Source organism: Haplochromis burtoni, unplaced genomic scaffold, assembly GCF_018398535.1.
Source record: "Haplochromis burtoni strain Fernald_Lab_line unplaced genomic scaffold, NCSU_Asbu1 Contig_805, whole genome shotgun sequence".
In the NCBI taxonomy this organism is placed as follows: Eukaryota; Metazoa; Chordata; class Actinopteri; order Cichliformes; family Cichlidae; genus Haplochromis; species Haplochromis burtoni.
Genome location: NW_024583166.1, coordinates 110,358 through 120,181, shown reverse-complemented (window position 1 = coordinate 120,181; position 9,824 = coordinate 110,358). Strand labels below are relative to the sequence as shown.

The 9,824-nt window shown below is 43.9% G+C and overlaps 1 long non-coding RNA gene across 13 annotated transcripts in view; it reads right to left on the bottom strand.

Moving 5' to 3' along the window:
* Window positions 1-613: 613 nt before the first annotated feature.
* The window catches only part of LOC102310854, a 37,395-nt gene continuing 28,184 nt past the window's right edge, over window positions 614-9,824 (bottom strand). For 6 of the 13 annotated variants that reach the window (XR_006053312.1, XR_006053313.1, XR_006053316.1 and 3 more), the window contains 2 exons: window positions 2,255-2,616; window positions 614-900 (listed from right to left, as the gene is read on the bottom strand). This is a non-coding gene — a long non-coding RNA (uncharacterized LOC102310854). The remainder of the gene's footprint in view (window positions 901-2,254; window positions 2,617-9,824) is intronic. The other 7 variants (XR_006053308.1, XR_006053311.1, XR_006053315.1 and 4 more) reach the window with 7 other exon arrangements.

Here is a 9,824-nt window from a genome sequence, read left to right as displayed (position 1 = left end):
TGTTGTTCCGGGATCTGCTGGAGCCACTCGCCTAGCTTGGGAGTCACCGCACCTAGTGCTCCGATTACCACTGCGGACCTACCGTTAACTTCACCCTCCACATCTCTCTCAAGCTCTTCTCTGAGCCCTTGGTATTTTTCGTGTTTCTTCTTTCTGATGTTGCTGTCATTCGGAACCGCTACATCGATCACTACGGCCGTCTTCTTCTGTTTGTCTACCACCACTATGTCCGGTTGGTTAGCCACCACCATTTTGTCCGTCTGTATCTGGAAGTCCCACAGGATCTTAGCTCGGTCATTCTCCACCACCCTTGGGGGCATCTCCCATTTTGACCTCGGGACTTCCAGGTTATACTCGGCACAGATGTTCCTGTACACTATGTACACCACTTGGTTATGGCAAATTAGAAATAGCTATAAACTTATGTGCTTTACATCAGTTTCATGTTTTTTACTTGGACTATGTTAAACTGCACGGACATTTTAAATAAATTCCATGTATGCCTTGCCTGCTAGCATCTTGCACCCTGCTGTTATGTGCTGGATTGTCTCTGGGGCATCTTTACACAGCCAGCACCTGGGGTCTTTCCTGGTGTGATAGACCCCAGCCTCTATGGATCTTGTGCTCAGAGTTTGTTCCTGTGCTGCCATGATTAGTGCCCCCGTGCTGTCTTTCAGTCCAGCTTTTTCAAGCCATTGATAGGACTTCTGGATATCAGCCACTTCCTCTGTCTGCCAGTGGTACATACCATGCAGGGGCCCGTCCTTCCATACACATATATGTATATTATGAGGAGACTTACCAGTCCACTTCACCATTGTTTTCATTTCTGCAGGTCACACTGCCCTCAGACGTCCAGCAAAGCAGACTGAAGATCAACAGCAGCTCCCACATGACTTCCTGAAATGAACTGTGGTTTAGTTATTTTGAAACGTGTGTATGAGCTTCGTTGTTTATGTGATTCTTTCTATATTTAACTGGGAGGTGATGGCAGCATAAGGTTATTATAGAAATGAATGTGACTCTTCCCTTCCTGGTGCACCTGAACCAGCTGACTGACACTCAGATTCATAAAATCACTGTCAAAGTGATAAAGGAGCAAATTGTAACATTGTTATCCTGGCAATCAGTGTTCAAATAAAACAAGCTTTAGACACAGTTGGATGTTGGAGATGATGTGAACGTTTGAGTGAAGATGAGGCTGAAATTACTTTAAAATTCTAAAAGCATTTAAAGTAACTTCTTAAATGCAGCTGTAGACTGATTGTAATCTAATTACATTTCATGTTAAAATATGTTCACAGATTATGATGTCATTAAATGATCTTAAACAGAATTTGAGAGGACCAGAGTCTTTAATTCAGACTATGAACCTCAAAATATTTCTCACTGAAAATCCCATCAGTCCCAGTGCGTTGACCCTGATAAAAGTGACACAGATCCAAAATGGATGACAGACTCAGAACGGAGATCCAGTAATTTCCCAGCTCACTGCATCTGGATCCTCTTTGATATTCAGTCACAGTGACTTATTATGTCCCAAGATGATCTGCATCAATTATTCTAAATTACACTGAAATATATGATATGATATCTAAAGTATAGCAGACCAACATGTAGACAGCTCCACAAAAAAAATCTTTGGTAATTCTTTTAATATATTTGGATTCTACCAGTTAAATGTGAAATTATGACTGAACTTCGACTATTAACAGTAACTGAAAAAAACATCTCTGCTGTAGCTGTAAGTTAGTCATCATCTTTCAGTGAAGGGTCTGATTAGAAGTTATTAGACGACATTAACAAGGTTAGATCAGAACTTTTCTTCCATCCATTCAGGACATCAAAGACAAATGCTGTCTCAGCAGAGCCCATAACAACATCGAAGAATCCACCCACCCCACCCATCTCATTGCTGCCCTCTTGGAAGAGGTTTTTCTTCCCAGCAGATAACACTGCAGCTTTCAGACTCAATAATATCAGACCGTAGAAATTCAAAAGGAGATTTTAGGGCTTTATTTTGACTTTGGGGCTCTGTTGTCCATTTGTAACAATCCTGTCAACATTTTCTGCATGCTTCTACATAACCCGAATGCTGCTTTAATGACATTCAGTTCTTATATTTTGTACCACTACAGTGTGTGCGCAATATGAGCTGCACATGTACCTCCCCTTGGCTAATATATCAGGAGTCATACATGTAATTGTAAACAAGCTTATATTTGTGTATCATATCAAAGGAAATCAGTCAAACCTGTGAGAGTCTACGATGAGTGAAGCTGCTCTTTGTTGAGGATGTTAAAGCTTTAGCTTGAGTGCAGAAAGCAGCTCTTCTCTTCTCTTCTGTCCTGCTCACAGTTTCCTGCACAGCACTGCAGGACTGAATCTAACACAAAAACACACAGCATTGATTTTGATCAACTCTGCAAATGTTGCAAAAGCCTGCTCAGCTGAATCTGCTGAGTCTGCTTGAGCTTGATGGACCCTGCACCTTTCCACCTACCCTGTTTCCTGTTTAATGTGTGATGTCACAAAGCATTAGCATCCTATGACTGGAATTCACCAACGGTTTACATCCTCCCACTCTCATCTCCCACGGACATTGTTATTAAAAATCTGTGAAATAAAATGTTTCATTGATTTTTGCTTCTTTCTTTATTTGTTATCAGCAAGCAGTGAGAGTTTAATAGTCCAATGCTGGTGTGTTTGCCAGTATCAATCAAACAATTGAAACTCCTGTCGAGATGAAATATTATTTTACACTCATAATCTGTGACTATTCATAATCAATATTACTGTTGCATCATTTATGATTTATCATTGTTATCATTTGATTGACACATTTATTGAAACTGGTGATGTTATATTAAAGTCTGTATTTCAGGTGTTAGCATAAGCACATAATAATCATTCATTGCAGGTGCAACTGTAATCATGTTATACACATATTGCATAATTAAAGGGTTGAAGCTCGTTTAAGTTAATTAATGGTTTGAAGCTACGGGCAGCGCGATGTCTGGCCGATCGATGGAGCAAAGTTCAGCTATTGAAAGGTTGCCTACATGTTTACAGTATAATTTACTACATATTGCCTGTGTGCATTCAGCAACCTCCTGCAGTGAAGTTTGCCTGGTAACAGAGGACGTAGAGGGGGGTCAGGCGCTAAGGTCACAACACAGACACATAGTCTGCCTGAGGGAACTGGTTGCAAAGGCCGTGTACCTGCATACGTGACAGTTTAGTTCTGATAAGTCCAGTGTAAGAGTGTAATAACAGGATGCATCTGTTAGGTGGAGGAACATCGGAAGGAACTGTTCTGTTTTTGGATATGTCCTCGCTGGAGTTACTGGAAAATGCATCTGCAGTGACGCGTATTGCTTGTATAAATATTACACCCCACCTATTGTCAGGCTGGAGATGGAGCTTGATTTTTTGCAGAGCCTATCTTCACCACATATATGTGTTTTAATAAAATAATTTGTGTTGACCCACTATGGACTTTCAGTCGTATGTCTCTTCCTCAAAATTCGAATCGCGACAGTTTTGGTGCCGAAACCCGGTTTGAGGAGGGACTAATGGGGTTTGGCTGAGGTGTAGTGGTGTCAAACAGACGGACAGCCAGGAGGTCGACTGAGTGATGGGCCCGAAATAGGAGGTAAGCACCACCTGTTGATTGATGTCCAAAGGTTCTGAATTGGAAATTGAGCTAAATTAAATGTTCACTCAGTAGAACTTCTGGTTTGTGTCCGTGGGGATTTTTGGGGGTGTTTATGTTAATAGGATATATGTTTAAATTGATGTGTTATATTTGTTGACTGTGACGCCAGCCAGGCAAGCTTTAGGTTAGGGTATTTGGTCAGATTGAGTAGCAGGACGAGGTTCGGGCATCAAGTAAGAGACTGCGGGGCTGAGAGCCCACAGTGATGCTTTTAAAATAAGTAAACAAATTGATTTAGGACCGGAGCGCGGCTCCGAAGAATGCAGTTTTCGTTCAGCAGGTGGCACTGACCGGTAACCGTGGATGCGCGGTTATCTCTGGCGGCAACCAGATTAGCCCGGAGTAGCCTTCCGCGGGCATTCGGACTCCCGTTAACAGGTGAGGCAATCCAAGGGGGACTGCCTTTATACTGCATTTTTTTGATTGAAAGGGTGAGACCCGACCGCGACTACTCAACGTAGGGGACTGGTGAGCTTTAAGTATAGCTGAAAGCATGTGGCGCTGGAGGTGGAGCTCCCTGTCAGCTGCGGGAAGCGGTTATAAATTAAGTAGGGCTTAGAAATCTGACCGCTGCCGGCGACGGCGTTCCCAAAGCGGGTTTATTGACCAGCAAGGCGAGGCCTGGGCTTAGATGCTTTTAAATTAGTCAAAAAGTTAGGGGTAATGCTACAGAGGCTCTGAAGAAGAATAAGAAGTTACAGGAATAAGGACAAGAAGAAGTGATAAGGAACTGTTGAATAACTTGTCTTGGCATCTGGTGTCTTTTTTGTTATGTTGATACAGGCCTGAGTATATAAATAAAGTGTAAATCGGCTGTGTAAATTGCTTATGTTGATTATAACTGCGTGTGCTGTGAAAAAGATTTAATACAGAAGCTGTGGTTTGTGAGAATTTGTGAAGTGCATGAGAGCCGCGGCCACGCGCTTTGTGTGTCTGTTGGAGAAAGTGAATTGAAAATGAATAGAGAAAACGAAAGCAGTGGTTTAGTGTTCAAGTAATGATAAATATATAAACTTAACGATGACATTTAGCGGTGATCAGGTACTCAAGGATAAATGGGAAAAAAGGGAAAACAATAAAGTGTGGAAGTGTGAGTGAGATATTGTCTCCGACTGGGGAAGCAGTGAGAGTAGAGGTCACCTTCTTCCCCTGCTGGACACAAGAGAAAACATGATTTGGAGTGTGGTGGATAAAAATAAGTAATAACAACATTAAGAAGATTTTTGTCTTTGCGGTTAAAAACAAATAAAATGTCATTTTTGGGGTTTAAAGTCAGTAGAGTTCAAAACAAAATAAGCAGAGATGTGTTGCTTTAGGAGTGATGGAAAAATCTGGAGTCATAGTGACTAATGAAAGTCTCTCAGTCTGTCGTTTACAGGTGGGGAACGGACCTGGATCAATTCTCCACGGGCAGCAGTCAAAGGAAATTATAGGTTAAAATCATTAGAAAAATAGACACACCCAGCCAGAATTTTTTGGCGGAATTGTTTTGCAGCTTCCCGTCCTCATCCTGAACAAGCAAGCTCCAAGGAAGCTGATCTCTCCCTGAAGACACAGAGTGCAGTTCCAGAAGCACAAGCATGAACATCAACAGTGGACAGGAGTCCAAGAGACAATACCAGAGTCCTGAGCAGAGAGGTCCAGCAGCGCTGTGGGCAAACGGCATCAGAAAGAGAAGAACCACCATCTGGATTGGATGGATGGAGATGCGTTTCCAGCAAGCTGCAACCTCACTGTGTGTGAAGGACTTTTGAGAAGACTGTCTGAGCTTGACATTTGCCATGTTTGGAGCGAGATGGCAATGAAAGAGACAGTGGGACAAAGAGATACACGGGGACAAAGCTGAAGAAAACTGACTGCCATTGGACTGACAAGTGGGAGAGAAAGGAGCAGAAGAGGGCTGAGGCTGCTGTTTTAGTGTGGGGAACCAAATTGGGGTTAAGGAATCCAGGGAGAAAAACGACTGCCTGGGAGTGGAGGATTGACACAGTGTCCAGACCACTACAAAAGGGGGAGGAAGACAAGCACTGAGGTATGCAAGTGTACTGTTAGGATAATGGAAAGGTGACACCACACATGAAAATAATATGGACCAGAGGTAACATAAAATTATACATAAAGTGTAACACATTAAAAGAGGGCATTTGTAGAAGGGGTTAACAATACTCAGTGTGGTTGCCTATGGTAACCTGCAAGCTTTTGGGGTTTAGCTGTGCCTGACTATGACAGAGTTTTTCATTTAGATGTTTCTGAAACAAAATTTGGGGTTTTGTTTCAGAAAAAGGGGGAAGGTACATATAAGGATACACGGAAGTAGAAGATGTATTAACGAATGAATGAATGAATGAGTGAATGAAAGACTGGAAATAAAAACAAACTGACTGACTGGTAAACGCTGACAAGACTTGACCACGACTCAAGGTTAACCTCCACCTAGATAGGACAAAAGGGTGGATGAATTTATGTGTTTCCTGTTACAGGAGCAGAAAGATGACAGTGACATCTGAGGTTGCATGACGATTTAACTTTTAAATGCTACTGTCTGTGTTTGTGAAGCTACCAGGGGGGTTTTTCAGGGGTTTGTGTTGCTCACAGAGATTACTGTGAGAAAGGGTGTACACACCTGCGTAGCGTTAACATTTGCATTTTCTTCTCTACAGCATGATGGTTCTTAATGTGCTTTGAATATGTGGTTTATAACTGGACAAGTGGTTAATGTTTGCTAATAATGTTTTCCTACTATAGGATTTCTGGGCTTATGTGTGAAGAAACTGTGTTTATAGGTTATGAGTTGGTGATGCTATTAAACTGTGGGAGACACATCCTGTCTTGAAAACAGTGTGAGTCTTTTTACAGGAAATCTTTTTACAGCACCTCTGGAGTGTGGAGGGCTGACGCCTAACCCGAGATGGTCAAATGTGTTTTGCTAATGTTTGTTTTGCTTTTGTTAAGAGTGCATGCGGAGGATTCAGTACAAAACAGACAAGTGACATGAGAAAACAAATAAGAGATGCAGTTTCTATGGAACAGTTTAATATGGGGCTCATAGTGATAAAACAAGTGGAGTGACATTGCTTAAGGAAAGTCACTGATTAAATTGGGGATAAAATAAATTGTGGCACTAATAGTGATTTAATAATTTGAGAAGTCCTGAACATGATACTTGTCTGTTATGCTGCATACTTTATCGCTCTCATGATTTATAGTTGGTTGTAAATAAGATGTTTGATTTAACAGATTTGTTTTCCAGGATACAGGTTCCAGGTGGAACTGGGAGTTAAATGAGCTTAACATGTAACTGCTGACTAATGTTTTTACACAGGGTTACAGGTTGGCGGGAGATTGTTTTAGAGAGAATGTGTAACATTCTTGTACAGGTCTCAGTAGGGAGTTGACACACGGCGGAGGCCAGGTGCAAGAGGAGGGTCATTTTAATTTGTAGGTGTCGTGAGGTGCCATGACGAGAAGTGAATGAGGAAGGGCGCCCACAGGATGGAAGCGGAGGCCAGGATGGAGGCTTGAGGAGGATCAGTGATCATCTTGAGGAACAGCAGACATAGCGTTGGAACAGGAGAACCTGAGGGATGAAGGGAGCGTGCCAAGCTCCAAAGTGACGGCTCGTATCACAACAGCGGTCCAGTTGAAGGGGACAGGCGAGACCTAGTTCCATTGGTCTCAATGTGCAGTAGCAGATGAGAGCTTGGTGGAGACAAGCTCATCTCCAATTAACACGGGTGGCAAAACAGAGGCAGAATAAACCCTCTGACCCATGCAACGACTAACCAGTAGTCTATCTGGGAAGTTGAAGAAAGAAGAGGAGGATCGCAGAGCATCATTTCACTCAAAGAGGAGGTGGCTGAGTGGCTCGACGAGTGAGACAATAAGAGGAATGTTGGCCTCTTCAAGGCCAAAGAGGAGGAGTGTCGAGATGAAATATTATTTTACACTCATAATCTGTGACTATTCATAATCAATATTACTGTTGCATCATTTATGATTTATTATTGTTATCATTTGATTGACACATTTATTGAAACTGGTGAGTCTTGTACCAAAAATATATTGAATAAATAGGGGAAAGGGGAAATGGAACAAAATAATTAATACAACACACAACGTAAATGTCCACAATTAAATAATAATAACAAGATCCGGGCCATCAACACGTAATAATAACAAGCTGATCTACAATACGGCAGCAGTGATCAGTGAGATGCTTGGCTACAAGTTGAACAGCCACAAGGGGCAGTACCCTCCATGGAGAAGGAGGCTAGAGGGCAAGATCAAAGTAGCACGGAGGGAGGTTAGCCAACTAACGGAGTTGCAGAAAGGTGCGACAAAGAAGGTGCTAAGAAATACAGCAAGCTGTCCATACCTGAGGCCTTGGAAACTGCCAAGCAAAGACTCACAGCCTTGAGCCAGCCGCTTGAGGAGGTACACCAGAGAGATAGAAGGCAGGAGAATAAACCAGCTGTTCTCCACAGAACCAGCAAAGGTGTACTCTCAGTGGCAAGGGAACAATAATAGAGAACAGCACCACCAAGGCTGGAGACGGAGCAATACTGGAAGAGCATATGGGAGAAGGACGCAACCCATAACGGCAATGCTCAGTGGCTAGTGGATCTGAGGGCAGACCACAGCGACCTCCCTGAACAGGGTCCAGTAACCATCACAGTGGCAGATATCCAAGAAAGGGTCTCCAGTATGAAGAGTTGGACAGCACCAGGGCCCGACATGGTTCACGCCTACTGGCTAAAGAAGCTGACTGCACTGCCTACGAGCGTGCTGGCAGCAGCAAGATGATTACCAGCTGCTAGTTAACGATGAGATCACCGCGGAAGGGGTGGCTAACGAAGATGTCGGATCTGTCCTGATTCCCCAAGCGACCGCCGAAGAAGGGAGGTCGGTCCCCTCCAATCGTACCGGATCCAACCTAACCTGCCTCAGTTACTTTACTGGAAGCTCCTGTCAGGCATCATATCGGCTATAGATTGAACAGGCAATCGTGGTTCAATTACATGTAGGGGGACACAGTAAAGTGAATTGGCAAATGGTAATACCAGAGCGCTGCTAAAACAGCCAGCTACCTGGTAGTCGAACAGTTCAGCCTGAGACTGCAAGAACCAGACTGACCAACCTGTGCACTGCCTGGATTGATTATCATAGAAGCGCACAAGCTGTGATTACTGGATATTGCCTATGAATTGGATCAGTATCAATGGGACCCTAAGAGCCTTCATCAGGAACTCAATGGGGATGTGGCGTACAACACTAGAGGCCAACTCCAAGCCCATAGCACAAGTCACCATCAAGTGCGGGATCTACCAAGGAGATGCTCTGTCCCCACTGCTGTTCTGCATAGGCCTGAACCCCCTCAGTGAGATCATTAACAAGACTGGCTACGGATACCGACTACGGAACGGAGCAGTTGTCAGCCACCTCCTGTACATGGATGACATCAAGCTGTATGCCAAGAGTGAACGAGACATCGATTCACTGATCCACACTACCAGGCTATACAGCAATGACATTGGAATGTCGTTCGGACTGGAGAAGTGTAGTCGGATGGTAACAAAGAGAGGGAAGGTAGTCAGAACTGAGGGGATTGAACTACCAGAAGGCAACATTGCAGACATAGAGGACAGTTACAAGTACCTGGGGATCCCGCAGGCGAATGGGAACCATGAAGAGGCCGCTAGAAAAGCTGCAACCACCAAGTACCTGCAGAGGGTCAGGCAAGTCCTGAGGAGTCAGCTGAATGGTAAGAACAAGATCCGGGCCATCAACACGTACGCCCTGCCCGTGATCAGGTACCCTGCTGGGGTAATAGGCTGGCCAAAGGAGGAGATAGAAGCCACTGACATAAAGACAAGAAAGCTCCTTACCATGCATGGAGGGTTTCACCCCAAGTCCAGCACCCTGAGGCTGTACGCTAAGCGGAAGGAAGGGGGCCGGGGACTGGTGAGTGTCAGCACCACAGTCCAGGATGAGACAAGGAACATCCAAGAATACATTGGGAAGATGGCCCCAACTGACCTGAGTGCTCAGTGAATACCTCAGGCAGCAGAAACCCAAGAAAGAGGAGGGAGACGAGGAACCATCATGA